Raw genomic sequence first — 18,989 nt, 5'->3', positions numbered from 1 at the left:
CAAGCAAATTACAAAATGAACAGCAGAACTTACACTTGTACTCCTAGAACAAGCCGTTCATTATTTATGACACAAGATAAAAGACAAGGACACCCTAATCCAGTTTGAAAAGAAGTCAGCCAAAGAATTTCAAATGATCAAGAAGATTATTTAAACAAGGGATTTACATCCACAGTTGTTAATGAAGAAACTTTTTCTACATGTATTTCATGCTTTAAGAAATTAGCTAATGAGCCTTGGCCATTGTGGCTCAGTTGGTTGGGCATGATCCCATGTACCAAAAGGTTGCCAATTTGATTCCTAGTCAGAGTGAATGTCTAAGGTTGCGGGCTTATTCCCTCAGGGCGAGCAAACAGGAGGCAGCTAATAGATGTTGCACACCCCCATAAATATTTCTCTCCCTCACTCTCACTCGCTTTCCTTTCCTCCTAAAAATCAATAAAAATATTTTTAAAAAGAAATTAGCTAATAATAACATAAAGCCACCACTACTAATAATACATTTAAAATGTGGTTTACTTTTTATTTTGACCTTTTAAAGTGTCTATATTTTATGCCACTTAGGTATTAAATTAGTAGAGAATTTATGTGTATATAATTTATAAATAATTTTTTAAGGTATATGTGTGCTCAAAAGGTTTTATAAATAGAAGGGGTTGCAAAATCAAAAAAGCTAAGAGAAGAAATTTTGAAATAACTAGCCTTAACAGATAAAATATCATGAACCATAGATTAATTATATTTCATATACATCGTCAACAGTGGAAGTGTATTTAATTTCTGCACCTTAGAGGTGGATATGCTTATTAGATGGCCACAAAGCAGCCATATTTGTTTATGATATTCAAATGTATCATGATACTGGAAACTTGCAAACTATTTGGCTTCTGATAATTACCAAAACAACTTCTTATCAACAACGATTTAGAAAATATTTTTAAGACAAGCAATACTAAATACAATAGCTTAAAAAAAAAATATATATATATATATATATATATGCAAGGCATGTTCATTAAAAACTACAAACATTGCAGAAAAGTAAAAGATTTACTATGTTCACAAATTTATAAACTCAATATTTTAATGTTCAATTATCCCCAAAATCAATCTATAAATTAAATGCAACTTCAATCAAGATCTCAGAAGGCTTTTTAAATAGAATTAATGCATTTATTCTAAAATTTTATGGAAATAGAAAGAGGCCAAAATAATTTTTTTAAAAGAACAAAGTTGGAGGACTTATATTATCTGATTTTAAGACTCTTTACAAAATTGCAGTTATCAAGACAATGTGGTATTAGTATAAGGATAAATAATTCAATGGAACAAAATAGAGAAGCCAGAAATAAACCCATTTTCATATGAACTGTCAATTTTCAACAAATATGTAAAAGTTATTCAATGGGGAAAAGTTAGTCCTCTGAACAAATGATGTTGCAACAGACAACTGGCTATCCATATAGAGACAAAGTTATCCTTGACCTTTCCCTCATGTTACATACAAATATTTATTTGAAATTGGTCATAGATCTATCTAAATGCTAACACTGAAGTTATAAAAAGAATTAAGAAAAGATAGGAGAAAAATCTTTGCAACCTTGTACTAAGCAAACATTTCTCAGACAGGACATAAAATAATGAACCATAAAAAAAATGATAAATTGGACTTTATCAACCTCGCCCATGGTCACATAAGCTCAATGGCCTCCTCCAACACTAGTTTTCTCACTTAGTACGTGCTTCTCTTAGCAGATTTTAAGTTCTATGAGGCAATGAGCCATATCCCTTTTATTAAGTGTGTCCAAGGCATATTGTACTTTGCCAGGCTCAAAGAAGGTACTCAGTAAACACTTCTTGAATCAATAACCACATGGATGAGTAAATGAGTTTCATCTGCAGTCTATTGCCTTTCACATAGCCAGTTTCCTTAACTAAACCTGTAGTCATAAAGTCTGTTAATTCCCTTTTTCTTGTTCTCAATCCATCTCTATATATAAAAGCCTAAGCAACCAAACGACTGAACAACCAAACAACCAGTCGACCGGTCGCTATGGTACGCACTGACACCAGGGGGCAGGTGCTCAACACAGGAGCTGCTCCCTGGTGGTCAGTGTGCTCCCACCAGGAGCTCATGGTTGTTGTTACACTCAGCAAGCTTACTTAGCGGTGGCGGTGGCAGGCGCAGGGGAGCCGAGATGAGCGGGAGTGGCATGGTGCCCAGCCTGGGCTCAGGCTCCTCCTTGGCCGTCTGCTGCTTCAGGCACTACTACATCCCTGGGAGGATTTCGGACTGCCAGTTTCGAAACAGGCAGTCCAACATCCCCCTAGGTGTCCCAGGTTGCGAGAGGGCATAGGCCAGGCTGAGGGACCCCACCTGTATTTGTGCACTGGGCCTCTAGTTATAAAAGAAATGAAATACAGATGTCTTCTGGGAATTATTGGACTCTAAGATCTAGACAAAGTCTCTTAAAACAATTGGTAGAAAAAATAATACACTATCCAAATCTATCTTAAAGTTTGTTAGAGATTTAGAAACCTACCTTACTTAGGTAGATAGGCATTTGCTTCCACGAAGCCTTCTAACCCAGGAACTATCTAGTCCTTCTTCACCTGTAGGGAGGGACAAGCTGAATAGCAGCTCCAGAGACCCAGCTGGTTGAACACCGAATGTGCAGTAAGTCTAATTGCCTTGCATGAGTGACTTTTTTTTTTTTTTTGTAGAAATCAAGCATTGAAGGCTCTAATCCATGTCAGGAGTAAAAAGATTGTACAAGTAGAATAGCAAAACAACCCATAAACTAACTTACAGTGGAATCATTATACCTACAGTTTAAGGCCTTTATTTTTTTAGAGCAATTTTTTAGGTACAGAGATTTCCCACATACCCTTGCCACACATGCGTAGCTTCTCCCATTGTCAGCATTCCCCACCAGAGTGGTACATTTGTTACAACTGATGAATCTATATTGACACATCATAATTACCCAAATTCCATACTTTAAGTTAGAGCTCATGGTTGTTGTTACACATTCTATGGGTTTGGACAACTGTGCAATGGCCTGCATCCATCATTATGGTATTTGACAGAGCATTTTCACTGCCCTAAAATTCCTCTGTGCTCTGCCTGTCCATCCCTCCCCTTCCACATTCTTGGAAACTACTAATCTTTTTACTGTCTCCATAGTTTTGGCTTCCCTGGAATGTCACATATTTTAAATCACACAATATGTAGCCTTTTCAGATTGTCTTCTTGGTAACTTATTTTTTAAATCCCAAAGGCTGGAAAGAGTAGAGTATTAAGTGGTACAGGGATATTTTCTATTGGCCAAAGTTGGTTCAGGAAATGGACTAAGTGGGAGTCAAAGAATCTAAGTGTGAGAAGTTGAGAAAAGCAGAGGCCAGTTAAATAGGGGTTGGGCTGATGTAGGAACACACAAGAGTAATATTTACCATCCTCAGCAAGAGAGTGGCTTTGTGAGTGAACAGTGGAACTAGTAGCGGGAAAGAGACTAGCAAAAAAATTGGAGGGGTGGTGATTACAATGGTCCTCAGTGTGCTGGATACTAGATAAAACATTGAGATTTCGCCATTCTTTCCTATTGCACAATTCAATTATGACTGGAAATGACTCTAGAATAGATTGTGTCAGGTATGCTTATCACATGGTAAGCAAGTCAGCTGTTATGGTCTGAAGGAAGACAGAAAGGCTTTCTCAGCGGTTTTACTACAGCAGGTCTGTTCAAGGTGATTACCTTTCAGTAATTGGAAGAGTGGCCTTAGTTGCCATAATTCAAGCTCTTATTAGATTTCGATGCTTTCAGAGAACTGACCAACTCTTTGGTTGATTCCTATCTCCTACTTTAAGATGAGCTGGCCTCATTCTACCAAGTATGTAAACTAAAACTTGTATCAAAGCATCAGGCATCTGGTTGAAGATTTGCTATTTTTAAAAATGAAAATATTCAGTGGATCTACCAATAACAAAGCTTGACTAGGTTCGAATTTTACAAATACATGACTTCAATAATGAATTTAGAAAAATTGTTTTTTTCTGTGAGAGCCAGGGACAATGGATATTGGAAGATTGAAACAAATCTGAAGTAAAGCAGACATTGACTATGAAAAGGGTATAATTTTAGAAAAAGAAGGTCACTCTTGACTTCAAAAGCTCTAATAAAGATAAAATGCAAACTACCAAATAAAATGAATACATATGAAACTCACATACTTACAAGAACATGTATCTGATGTGTGATATTTTTCTTCTATATAAATATAACCAAGTGTGTAAATGTCTGGTCATTAATTGTTTCATTGCTTGACCATGCACTCTACATTACTGCCTGGCATAACAATGTCACAGCTGTTTATGGAAGCTATTTGTTTTTGTTTTGTTTACTTAGTTTGGCCTTTGCTGGTTTGGTTTGAATTTGGACAGTGAACTCTGGAAACATGTACTTTCATCAACGTGAGTCAATCTGGTTCTCACCAGATGCTAAATTTCCCAAGACTGGAGGCAACATCTAAGATTTTCTCTACAGATACCATTAGCACTGTTGACATTATCTTGAATGTAGGTATGACTTTGAACCTAGACACAGTCCAATTATCCTGAATGTAGCTGGGCGAAGATGGTCTTTATCATGTCTGTGGTTTAAGATAACTCAATTGCTTTCCAGAGAGAGTGAAACACAGAATTTCATTTTATCTGCCCTATTACCTGGAGTGGGGGTGTAATAGCAATTCGTTGGACTTAAACTTCTGAGGCACTTCACTCTCTGACCCACTAGAAAAATCAAAAAGCACCTGGGCTTTGTAGATGTGGGTTCAAATCCTTAATCCACAAGCAGCTATGTGCCCCTTGGCAAGATCACGTGACTTCTCTTGGACTCAGGTTCCTCTTCTGTAAAATGAGAATGATATCATCTTCTTTGCAGGGTGTTGTGTAAGTTAAATAAACTAACATGCAAGTAGATAAAGCACTAAACACCAGTTCTGAAAAATAGAAGGTTCACAAAATTTTAAAACTCTCTTAGCATGTTCAAGGAGAATCCTATGTGATTTCATTTCAGCTAGCTAGAACCAACACCTGCCTTTGTTTCTCTTTGTTTCTCAGCTAGAGAGAGTAGAGAGAACCTTCAATGACTGTTTCCACATTTTGGAGCAGTAGATTTTGGCATGTCCTAGCTTAGATTTTGGTAGGCACTCACCAGGTCCATGCACGTGGGATCCTTTTGGTTCTGGAGGGCAATCCTTATACAAAGATTGCCTAAGCCATGCCCCATTTTGATTTTCAGCTTTAGGCTCTTCTCAAATTCTCAAACTCTGTGAGCTTCCATTATCTCCATAAAATACGTATGGTATTTTATATTCTGCCTTTTCACATAAAATTATATATATATATAATTTTATAGTGATTCATAATCATACTTTAATGTCAAAATTGCTATCCTAATCAGTAGATATAATTCTATTTACCTAATGTTTCTCTTTTTGGATGGAAATTTAGGTTATTTCCAAGTTTTGACTATTATAAACAATACTGTGATGAACACTTAATACATAAAATTTAATATTAAGATTTGATTTACATTTTAGGATTCTCAAAAGTAAAATTAATGAGTCAAACTATGCACATTTTTATGACATACAATGTAGTTTCCAAACTGCTCTCCAAAAGGATGTAAAAATTAGTGCCAGGAGACTAACTCTGCCTATATCTTTGCTTTAATTAGGATCAGCTCCATATAGAAGTTGGAATTAAATGACTTTTTAAGTGTCTTTTGCTTCCTCTACTATCTTCTTGGAAGGTAATTTGATGTATATTCTATCCAGCTTTGTCAAGTATGTTCTGAATCATTGTTATAGATACAATTAGTCATTTTGGAATTCTTTCTGGAATAAGGTGGGTATGGTTTCTGAAACTGTTTTAAGGGTTTTGGGGAACATAGTCTTCTGGGTGTGTACTAATATATTATACTCTGAATTACAGCTGGTGCATAACCTCAGACAAGATCAATTTTTTTCTATAGCTCCCTCTGGGAAAATTTCTACATATTATCACATATAGACCATACCCAGTTAGCACTTTGAAAAACATGAAAATAGGTTATCAAGAAAAAAAAACTAAAAAAATTGCTCCAATAATTTTTCTTTTATTAATTAATTTTAGAGATAAAAAATGTTTATTGGAGTTAAATGCTCAAAAACAACTTAAAGATTCAACTTTAGAGAAATGTGTTGTTGTTGTTGTTTTTAATTCATGGAGCAGCAGTGAAATAAAAGTAGAAGTGGTCATTTACAATATTTTCCTGCTCAATGTCTACATCTTTTTCAGGTAACAATTCTCAAATTAGCCTTTACCATATCCTGAGTGTATCAGCTAAGCCTTTCTAGATACTACAGAAATATCCCAGGCTACATGGAGTAAAGATATTAAAGTAGTTCCATTCTCAAAATAGCCAGGGGTAATTGTTATAAACATATGGCTAGAAAGATTTTTGACGAATGTATTTTGGCAGAGAAAAAAATGTAAGGATTAAACCTGTGAACAAGAGTAGACTTTCATTCTTTCTGTCTTTTGATTCAACAGCATTTCAGATCAGTATCAATGAGCATTTGAGCTGAACAAAAACTGAGTGAGAACAGAAGCTTTAAAATTACTTTAGTAGAAACTGTGCACTGTTGAAAATTGTGGCCTTATTTCTTATATATTATCTTGGTAAATTTAATATTTAATAAACATTCATAACAATGTTTTGAAAATAAATTAAAATTATTATATACATATATTTCATTAGCATAGTGAAAAACAAATAGTAATATGCTATAATAATGACCTTTTAAAAATATTCTCAATTACTTACATTAAATATATTATGTTCTCAATTATTGATATTTGATAAATCTTTTTTTTAACTCTGATTTTCTAAAGGGCTTTAATTAACAACATCCCTTCACTTACTCACTCAGCCAGCATGTATTTCCCATCTACTGTGAACAGGTGCAGCTTGAGGCTGCCTCATTTGGTCCATTTCCCAGTATGAATTCTTCAAAAAGGAAACTACATTTAATGTTAGTCCAAGAAAAAATATAATTGAGAAGGCAGGACTGCAACAAGAAAATTATACAGACAACCACAAAATCTAAAGTTTAAAATTTAGATATTTATTTAAATTCCATGCATCAGCATGAATATATATAAATTTCATATATTACCAATGTCTGTATCAGCTTCTGATATGTAATTTTTTATAAGCAGTGCTCAAGGACATAGAGGAAATATATAGCATAAAGAAAACTAAAAATTCAACAAACATTATAAATTAGGCTTGCATAAATTAGGGAAAGGAATGATTCCAAAGTAAATGAAACTTAATATAACAGAAAAACAAAGATTAGATTTTATTTGAAATGATATATCACAGAGTAAATTACTGGCCTAAAGGTTACCCATTCCTTTGGAAAACATTTGCAGAAAAGGCAATAGTGTGATTATGCTGAATCCATCTAAGGCATTCATTCATTTTTATATAAGACATTTGTGGAAATCATTGTCCCTGATTCTCCTAGACCCTAAAATAATGTTTACTCCAAAGCCTAAGTGAGCACTGTAAATTAAATATTGTTTTGAAAGAAATTTTTGTTTGGTGTCCCACAGGGAATATAAACAGTTCATTCGAATGCGACCCTTAGGTTTGCAATATAATGTTATATGGAAGCACAGCTTCCCCGAAGCCTGCAGAAGCCTTAGCCAAGCTTGCTAACGTGATCGCTGGGTGTATCCTTCAAAGCTGCTCTTATCTTGGCAATGTTTCTCCCGCAGCTGTGGGCTTTGCTCTTAGTGATTGTTGCCTCCCCCATCTTCATTACAGATAGTGAATCCTTGAAAAAGTGCCTAGAAACTTTGGAAGGCTTGGGATAGGTACTTAGGGGAAGGGGTCAATGCATTTCTAGAAGCATAAGAGCTGATTACCTTTGTATTTGAGCACAGGGCAATTAACTGGCGGTGGAGATGGAAGGAATGTACTGAACAGACAGTAGCCTGTGGTTTAGTCCAGTTCACTCCCGTAGAAAGGAGAGGAGAAATAAGAAGCTACTTTATATGATTAGGGGAAAGAAAAATCCATACTTTCCATATGGGAATTTCTCATGTGTTTTCTTAATGAACACAGAGAGAAATTGAGAGAGACTTTTAAGCTGTTAAAACTTTTAACATATTCTCTTTGGGGCTGGGAGAGTATGAATTTCCTAATCTCATCAGAACCATTAATGACTTCAGTTCCTTCCTTTTTCAACAGAGGAAGTGGGTAGATTCTTCCCTGCACTGTGATTTTGAAAAGCATTAGATGGCAGGAGAAACGTTTTGTAATCACGCTGTGGAAAGAAAAGAAAATCTCTTCACCTCACTCTAGAAATGATTCTCCTTGTCCAAGTTCTGAAAGCCCTTTGACTTTGGGTGATCTACCCTTTAAACCGATATGATCCTATTAACCAATGTCACCCCAATAAATGCAACTTAAAAATAAACAAATAAATAAAATCTCCTCAAAAGCTAGATAATTTATTGTAATGGAACATACTTAGGAGTTAGCATTTCATAATAATTGAGAGGTTATCTTTATTCCCAGAAGGTTTATTTATTACTTTAAAGAAGTCGCCAACAAAGCTTAAATGCTTTTCTTTCAACTATAAACATAAGAAAAACTAAGGAATGTCAACAGGGGCCCATCCCCTCTCATGCCATTCCTTTTTTCTTGATTTTATAAAAAGGGCCTTTTCCTCACCCAAATAACTGAGGTCAAGGGAAATAAGAGGTCAAATATTAGATAAACCTACCAGAACCAGGAGATAATTCTTGAAAATAGGATAAGAAATATTGTTCACTGCCCAGGTAATTTGAAGTGCAGTAAAAGGAGGAAGGGACATGCAGGGAAGGAAGTACAAGGTCCTGAAGTCAGAAAGAGCATGGAGCTCCATCCTTGGATTCAAAATGCTGCGCTGCAAGTACTCCATAGGGCAGGCAGAGTGAGCAGGAGAAAGCTGCAGCTACTGTGCTAGCAGAGCCAGGCACAGACTTAAGTAAACAGCTCAGTTCAGTGATACAAGTTCTGGGAAATCTTTAAAAATATATATTTAGATATAGCCCAGCCAGGGTAGCTTAGCGGTTTAGTATCAATCTATGAACTGGGAGGTCATGGTTCCATTCCCAGTCAGGGCACATGCCCAAGTTGCAGGTTCGATCCCCAGTAGTGGCGGGTGTATGGAGGCAGCCAATAAATGATTCTCTCTCATTGATGTTTCTATCTCTCTCTCTCCTTTCCTCTCTCTGAAATCACACATATTTAGGTATAATTTATTTGAGTGGATTGAGTCAAGTGAGGCCTTTGTTTAATTCTGACCACATTTTGCAATACATGCATAGAGATACGAAGGGTATAGTTATACTATTGAAGAAGAGACAAGTCTAACATTGTAATGAGCTAGACACTGTTTAACATGAATAATCCATACATAAATCCCTCTTAAATAGCAATATGCTTAGTCTTCTAGAAGCCTACTTAAAAACAAAAATTAAGTTATTTATCTTAATGGCTTAGATTCAATATAGCATAAATATTTATAATAAAATACATGGCATGTGTTTTTTTTCTGCACAGTAATTAAACCAGGATAAACAGAAATTGACTTATTATACTATACAAAATACAAAACTGATTTTTTAGCTTATTTATTGTGGCTGATATTTAATAAGTATTCAATTTGATATTTAATAAACTCTGAATAATATTTCCTTTACAATTATTCAAAAAAATAAAATTAATGGGCTACAAAAGAAATCTCAAATAACTTAAAAATATTTTGAACTAAATGTAAATTAAAATAGAACTGATAAACCTTGTGGGATCCAGCAAAAAGTAGTGCTTAGATGGAAACTTATAGTGCTAAAAGTATGTATTAGATAAGGAGAAACATCTAAAATCAACAATCCAGCCTTTTACTCTAGGAAAATGGGAAAAGAAGAGCAATGCAAGCTTAAGGCAAGTAGAAGGGAGAAATAATCAAAATTACAGCAAAATCAATGAAACTGAAAAGAGGAAATCAGTAAATAAAATTAATAAAATACAAGCTGGTTCTTTAATAATTGATAAACTTCTAGTCAGGCAAACCAAAAATAAAAATGTTGCGATCTAAGAGACCTCTACACACAAAATCCCAGTTCTTGGAATTAATTTTTGTTATTGTTTAACTTTTATTTCATAATCATAAACTTAACTCTACAATCCAGTTAAACTTGGAGGGTAATAAGGAAAATATGAAACCCCCAAAACTGCAGCAAGAGCACACAGATTATAGGACATTCTGAGCAGATCGGGGTGAAGAGGCGCTCTGCTGAGCTACAGAAGGCATGGTCTGGTGGTTACGATAAAACACAAATCAAATTTATTCATGTTCTCCACAGTCAGCAATGGTTACCTTCTTGCTGGTCTTGCCATTCTGGACCCAAAGCTTCAATAGCTTCCACAACATCCACGCCGTCTCTCACTTGGCCAAAAGACCACATGCTTGCCATCCGACCACTCAGACTTGGCAGTACAGATGGCAAACTGGGAACCGTTTGTACTGGGTCCAGCATTTGCCATGGACGAGATGCCAGGGCTCATATGTTTCAGGATGAAATTCCCATCATCAAATTTCTCCCCGTAGATGGGCATGCTGCCTGTGTCATTTATGTGTGAAATCACCACCCTGGCATATAAATTCCAGAATAATTCTGTGAAAGCAGAAACCTTTATAACAAAATGCTCCTTCCTCAGTGCTCACAACACAAACATTCTCTGCTGTCTTTGGAATCTTGTCTGCAAACAGCTTGAAGGAGACTGGCGGCCCAAAGGGTCCTGTGGACAATAATGTCAAATGGAAGGTAATGGAGAGGTTGACCATGGCTGAGCACAGGCAGTGTCTGCTAGGCTTGGAGCTCGTTTTTTAAACCAGAGTAGTTAAATGTCCACTTAGGAGTCTCTAACACCATTAAAGTATGGACGGTTACTAAGCCACGGGGACAAGACAATCAGAAAGAAAAGTAAACAGTACTTACTTTTTCTGAGGGCTCATCAGGAAAATTAGAATCATTTTTCTTCTCTTTTTCTAAAAGAAAAGCAAATTCTCTTCTAGAGACTTTTGTTCTTGAATTTAATTAAAACGGACTTGGATTATTTTAGAAAGTCTCACAGAGATGAAAGAGAAAGAAGAAATGTCCTGATTTCAGAAAGAGAGGGAATTTCTGGGGACTGAAAAATATCCTTGGAGGAAGCAGTAACTCACATGTAGATGGGTCTGGAATGTTTGAGGGACTGAACCCTAAAAACCAAAGTCTTGCAAGTTTCACAAAAGATCCAAGAAGCCAAAATGTATGCATGCTATCCAGTGCAAAGCCTGCAGCTTCTAGCCTTTTAATGGACCACACAGGCCTAGATAATAGGCATCTTTTGAGGCGTGTAACCCCTCTTAACTCTAAGGTAAGGAGGAATATTCAACTTAGAAAAATAAATCAGTTTGTTTTTAAATAAACTTAAATCCAGAATAACAATTAAACAGAATCCAAACCTATCCCGTTTGACCAAACCTACCTCAAAATACCATCCTGTTTTCTTTGGAGCTAAAGTCAATTAGGGACCTCCCAGGAGTTCAGGTTGTTTCTCTTCTTGGAAAAGAATAAAGAAAAGTAAAGATGTGGTGGGACCATGGAGTTCTATGATCCGAGTGAACATCTTATTTACCAAACTGCAGAATTATAGAAGGTGGTGTAGTACATGTTACCAAAGCATTTGATAGGACAGATGGTAAAGCCATGTCCTTAGTTTGGTATGGTGAGATGATTCAGGTCATAATAAAAAAACAAACTATAGCCCTAGCTGATTTGGCTCAGTGGATATCAGCCTGTGGACTTAAGAGTCTCGGTTCAATTCTAGTCAAAGGCACGTACCTCAGTTGCAAGTTTGATTCCCAGCCTTGGTAGGGGCGCATGCAGGAGGCAACCAATCAATGTTTCTCTCTCAGATCGATGTTTCTCTGGCCGTGTCTCTCCCTCTCCCTTCACTCTCTCTAAAAATAAATGAAAACCTATCCTCCAGTGAAGATTAAGAACAACAACAACAACAATACATGGTTCTAGATCAGCCGTGGGCAAAGTACAGCCCACGGGCCGGATCCGGCCCGTTTGAAATGAATAAAACTAAAAAAAAAAAAAAAAAAAAAGACCTTACCCTTTTATGTAATGATGTTTACTTTGAATTTATATTAGTTCACACAAACACTCCATCCATGCTTTTGTTCCGGCCCTCCGGTCCAGTTTAAGAGCCCATTGTGGCCCTCGAGTCAAAAAGTTTGCCCACCCCTGTTCTAGATAATTACAATAGTAAAAAAGAATGTTTGAAAATAGACAGACATCTTCCCATACCAAAGGCAACCATGAGATTGCAGAGAGCCTACTTTGAGATCAGGGTAGACAACTGAACAGACTGGAAATAGCCCACATTTCCCGTATTTTTCTAGTAACTTCTAAGAGAAGATGAGATATGTGCCCCCTGGTGGTAGGGAAAAAAGGGGGAAATAAAAGGAGAAAAGGGGGAAAGCTTTTTGGAATTTTAACCTACTCAGGAGAGTAAATCTGACATTGAGATATCTATAGAATATTCAGACATTCTGTGGGATAAAAACAATTGTTTTTTATTCCTAGAAAAAATGCTGAATAAATGACTTAGAAAAACAGAGCTCTTTAAGATATATTCATTTAAAAATGCATAATGAAACATGAAACAGTGCTGGCCAGAGTGGTTCAATTGGCTGAGCATTGTCCCTGCATGGAGGGGGAAGGGGGTTACTGGTTGGATTCCCTGTCAGGGCACATGCCCCAGTTTCAGGCTGCATCCCCAGTAGGGGGCATGCAGGAGGATGTTTGGATATCTCTCATGGATGTTTCTTTCACTTCCTCTCCCTTAAACACTCTCTATATTAAATAAAAACATTTTTAAAAGAATAGTAAGAGAAAAGCACATTTTAAAAATATGTGAATCCTTTTATTCAGCCAGAAAATCATTGATTGATAATTTTATGTCAGTCACCATAAAATCACCTCTCCCTTCCTCCATTCCCATATATCACCCTAATAAAAAATAATAATATTACAACCACATCTCATCTTGTATGTTCTCTACTCATAACACATTTACTTTTAGAATCCATTCTCTACTCTGGCTAATGTTACTGGCTCTCATTTCCTCAATATTTCTTAGTTGAATTTTATCTTATCTGGGCAAATAAATCAAGAGAAATAAGCTTTGGGAACATAATGTATTTCTAAAGTAACTCTAGAGATCAAAATTATATAATCTATCTATATCATAGAGGAATATGCAAATTAGCTGGGACGCCATAACATCACAACCAAACAGCAGGGACCTGAGTCTGCATGGTGCCTGGCCGCACCCCCTGCCCCACGGGGCTTGACAGGGGACCTCAAGCTGCGCCCTCCCCCTGATGCCGGGCCAGGAGACCTCAGGCCACGCCTCCTGCCCAGTGGGGCTTGATGGGGACCTCAGGCCTCAGCCCTCACCTGGCAGGGCATGACAGGGAACCTCAGGCCACGACCCCCGCCCAGTGGGGCCTGACGGGGGACCTCAGGCCATGTCCCCTGCCCCGGCACCGGGATGGGACACCTGAGACTGCACCCCCCACCTGGAGGGGCTTGATGGGGGTGGGGCCGGCCAGGTCTGGGTCTCAACCAATGGCAGTAGGGCCAGCCGGGTCTGGGTCTCTTGTGTTTTCGAAGCACATGCGGGTGGTGAGTGGGGACTTGAGTCTAGGTCCCACGGTGCGCCCCAGACTCGACAGGAGGGAGATTTTCATATACATTTTACTAATTTTTTTCATCTCTGACACTTCTATTATAGTGAAAGGGCAAATAGAAATATTAAAATATTTCCTCTAATTATTCTCTTTTAATGTGCATGAATCTCGTGTACCAGGCCACTAGCCTATGTATATTTATAAAAGGCTAATATGCTAAGTGTCCATCTGGGTAATGATGTCATGTAGCAATGCCCAGCTTCCTCTCCCTAGTGACAACTAACCTCCTTGAAGTTTCTTCAGCCCAGGAACATGACTTGCCTTATAGTCAGGTGGAAACATTTACACTTTAACCAAATGTCTGTGAAGCGTTTTCTGTGCCTCATCTCATTTGATCCTCACGGAAGTCCTGGGGTAGGTAGATAGGAGACTCAGTGGAGTCCTATTTTCTTTTCATTAGCCAGAAAACAGAGATTTAGAAAACTGAGGAACTTGACCCGACTGAAAAGAAGTAAGAAATGGTGGACCTTGAAAATGACTTCAGGTGTTGTCACTGCACAGAATATAGTCAAACACTGCTGCAGTTAAATATTTTACCCTTTGTTCTCCCTGCATGATCTACAATAATAATCTGCTTTGTGTTGATATTTAGTGCTGTGTTGCTGACAATTACCTGAAAGAGAAGGTGGGGTGCTTCACTGGGCTGGAAAAAGTTTAGCTAAATCAGAAAGTAAGTCTAATTAAGCAAGTATATTATATATATACTTGAAAGAGAGTTCTGAGAGGGTCAGAGAAGAAGAGCCATTCCCATTCATATATATATATATATATGGCTAAGTTGACTCACCCATGTTCAATACATATAAAGCTCTCGCTGGCGCCAATCACATGAGTGTGTGTTAATCTGTCATTGTCGATCGTGAATTTGGTTGACACTTCTATATTATAGAGAAAGGGCGAATAGTGATATTAAAATATTTCTTCTAATTAATTTCCTTTCAATGTGTATGAATTTGTTCATCGGGCCACTAGTTCCTTAAATAAGGGAGATAAATGATTGTGCATAAATAGTTTCAAATATATTTCCTCAAATCACTGTCTAAAAGTTAGTCTATAAGTGCATAAAAAATGTAGAGTTCTGATACTTTATTGGGATAGAACACTAGATATTTCAGGAAATTCTGATCACAATTTTAACTTTAAAAATTAGAAATCAAATATTTCCCAGAACAACCCTTAGTAAGGAGTGTTAATGAGTCTAACTTATAAACTCTTGTAATAAATCAAATCATATAGTAGCTGACAGTAGCAATTCTGTTTTCTAGAAAGTGTTAAGTAAATCCTTTCCTAAGAGAGTAAATATATGTTCAATAGACTATTTAAAACACTCCATAAATGTTAAACAAATAAGAAAGTTAGAGAGCTTCTGTCTAAAAAGAATGGATTCAATTTAAAAGCAAAAGAAAAATCATGCCTTAAAATTCTTTTAAATTAATTTTTAAAATTAAAACTAATAAGGTATTGAATGAATGCAGCTGTTTCTCTGTTTTAAAAACACTGGCACAGAATTTCTTGGTCTTAAATAAGCATTTTACAAATATTGCTTAATAGGAATGCTTAAACAGCAAATGTTTTCTAACCATTAGTTTAAGAAAGAACGCCTTTCTAGATTTTTCTGTCTTAGAGTTATCAGGTCTCCCTCTATTCCCTTTCCTTTGGTCCCCCTGGCCAAATTATATTCATGTCAGAAGCCAGGAGAAAATTCTCTTGTCTTAGTAACTTTCCCTCGCCCTCCTCAATCTGCAAAGGTGGAAACAGTGAATTGTCCCTCAGGCTGCAGTTCCGTTGCACTTTGTAGACACTATTGTTCTACTTGTTGTCACTGTTGATTATCACTGTTTATTTGTGTAACTCTTTCTCCTGCTGGACTGAGCTCCATGCAGACAACAACCAGTCCTATTGTTAGGCAACAGGAGTATAACTATAAATAAACCTTCCAAGATATGATGGTGGGATTGCAGCAAACACAGTACTATCCCTGTGGTCGGGGAAAAATTATGGCACTGACTTTGTCCTGTCACTGTAGTTCCTAAAAATTCAGGTATTAAAAGAACGGAGGAATTCAATAAAAAATTTGTTTGAGATCAGTGAAAACCCCAACACTGAACTTTAGTGCTCCCGAATATAGGTGGGAGGAGGAGGGGCAACATGTAGAAGGAAGTGGGAAAAATAGATCTTTTACTAATATGTGTGCTTAAGAAGACAAGGTATCATAAAATTTCAAAAACAGTGAACATGTGTATGCCCCACCCTGAAAGCTTAGACTAGAGCATTTCCTTGGGGGAAAATGTAGTCATGCTTAACCTTGCCCAATTCTTCTTGACCTGAAATAAATGAGAAGGTTTAATATGTCCTTCTTAGGAAGAAGTATGTACAACTTTTTTGGTTAAGGAGAGCAAGTTTGGTTAAGAAAGCAAGATACTGCTGGCCTCCTTTGGGCTCCACAAAGCAAACAATGCTAGTGACTGAGTTGATATCTCTTCCTCGGAGTAGAAAAATAACACAATGCCTTAAAGAATCAGCAAATATACCAACTCCCTGAGACAAAGATCTTTTTGGCGGGGGGAGGGGTGTCCCTGGATCTTTTAAAAATCTTACAGGAAAAAATATATGATTTGTTTCACAGAAAAAGACATATATGCACCTTTTTTTAATGTCCTGGGATTTCAAGGTCTCCAGAAGCCTCTCCATCCATATGAGAGTAAAGACCCTTAAGGAAAATGAGAAACAGCTCAAGTAGAAAAAAGCAGCCAGACTGGTGGGCTTTGTAAATAACAAGAGCAAAAATTACTTCCAGAGGCTGAACGAGTCCTCCAGCAGCTGAGCATCAGCAGTTGGGAACTGAGTAAGTGGCTGCCAGATGCTAAAAGCTTTTGGTACTCCAAGCCAGAGGCAAATAGACATGTAGAGCTCTATGAGATGAGCCTGAGGAAGAGGTGACCTATTTAAATGGAGTTGCCTTGGGACCGTTTATAAGTCCATGAATGGGAATGGCTCTTCTTCTCTGACCCTCTCAGAACTCTCTTTCAAGAGACTTTGTAGGGAGGGAGTTATAGCCAAACATAGCTCCTGTTGACAGTCTCATGAAAAAGCTAACCAGGTGGCTGTATTAGTCAGTGTTCTCCAGAGAAACAGAACCAACAGAATACATATACATATACAAATATCCTATATAATAAAGAGCTAATATGCAAATGGTCATCTCGCTCTCATGCCCTCATGCCGGTACTGCTCACTCAACACTGGGGAGAGAGAAATGGGGACCAGCCAGGCACAAATGAGCTCACGAGAGAGGAATGGGGACCAGCCAGGCTGTGGCCCGGGAGAGGGACAAACCACCTGCCGCATGGTCCTGGATGCCAGCACCTGTGCCTGCGGCCCAGGAGAGAGACAAGATCCCACCCCGTGATCCCGGGAGCCTGCAGCTCTGGACCGGGTGAAGCCGCCTGCCCATGGTCCCCTGCAGCTGCAGCTGGCCTGGGTGAAGCCGGTCTGGGTCCTGGATGCCTGTGGCCAGCCAGAGGGAGGGAAACCCGGGTCCTAGGTGCCTGTGACCAGCTGGAGGAGGGAATCCTGGGTCCTAGGTGCAGGGAGGAGTTAGGGGTGATCAGGCAGGCAGAGGTGGTTAGGGGTGATCAGGCAGGCAGAGGTGATTAGGGGCGATCAGGCAGCAAGCAAAGGGGTTAGGGGCAATCAGGCAGGCAGGCAGGCAGGCAAGTGGTTAGGAGCCAGTGGTCCCGGATTATGAGAGGCAGTCAGACATCCCCTGAGGGGTCCCAGATTGGAGAGGGTGCAGGCCAGGCTGAGGGACCCCCATTCCCCAACTTTTTGTGCACAAATTTTCATGTACCGGGCCTCTAGTCTATATATATAAAAAGCCAGCAGCCAGAACACCACAACTAGAATGACTGTTCGCTATGACACCCACTGTGGCCAGTGAACTGGCCCGATGGGGATTGGGGCCAGCCAGCTAACCTCCCACAGCCCCTCCCCCATGCTAGCCCCACCCCTGGTCATTCCCCTACCCCAATAGGGGGCAGGGCTGGCCAGCCAACTTTCTGCAGCCCCTCCCCCTGCCCAGCCCCACCCCAGATAAGCCTCTCACCCGGATCAGGGTCAGGGCCGGCCGCTGACCCCTGATCAGTCCCCCCCCACCCCATTTGAAGGTGGGGCCACCTTACCACCACCCACAGACCCTCCCTACAGCCGGCCCCACCCCCAGTCAGCCCCCCACCCCAATCGGGTGAGGGACCCACCAGCCAATCGCCCATGGCCACTCCCCCCAGCCAGCCTAGCCCTGATCAGCCCCGATGAGGGTGGGCTGGTTGGCCAACCTCCCACCTACAGGCACAGCCCCAATCTGCCCCAATTGGGGCTGGGCTGGCTGGACCCCACCCATGCACAAATTCATGCATTGGGCATTTAGTTTATTACAAGGAATTAGCTGATGCAATTCAGAAGGTGGAGAAGTCCCAAGATCTTCAGTCTGCAAACTGGAGACTCAGGAGAGGAAACGAATAGTTTGGGTCTGAGTGTGAAGGCCAGGGTACCATGAGAGCTAATGGTGTAAGTTCCAGTCTGAGTCCAACTCCACGGGCAGGAGAAGACTGATGTCCCAGCTCAAAGACAGTCAGTCAGAGAGAGAAAATTATATCTTACTTAAACTTTTTGTTCTATTAAGACCTTACACAGATTAGATGAGGCCCACCCACATTGAGGAGAGCAATCTTCTTTACTCCTCTATGAATTCAAATGTTAATCTTACTTAGAAAACACCCTAGCATCCAGAATAGTGCTAACCAAATATCTGGGTACCTGTGAACCAGTCAAATCGACACATCGAATTAACCAACACAAGGACCTCAAGTGAAAGGATGAGCAAGGAAACTTTTAGGGGAACCCAACCACAATCTAACAGCAGAATAAAAAGACTTCAGATGATGTTGCTGACTATTGGAAACGTGATTAACAAAAGCAGTCAAGAGGACACAGTGATGTAGTAGCATTGCTCTCTATCATAAGCAAACTAAAACAACTTAAAAGTATGGGTGAGCTGTTTTTTAGATCTTATCCCAAAA

Source organism: Myotis yumanensis, unplaced genomic scaffold, assembly GCF_028538775.1.
Source record: "Myotis yumanensis isolate MYYU_CA2020_CCGP unplaced genomic scaffold, mMyoYum1.0.hap1 SCAF_3, whole genome shotgun sequence".
Lineage (NCBI taxonomy): Eukaryota > Metazoa > Chordata > Mammalia > Chiroptera > Vespertilionidae > Myotis > Myotis yumanensis.
The sequence above is the reverse complement of the archived record's forward strand: the minus strand, read 5'-3'. Positions refer to the sequence as shown.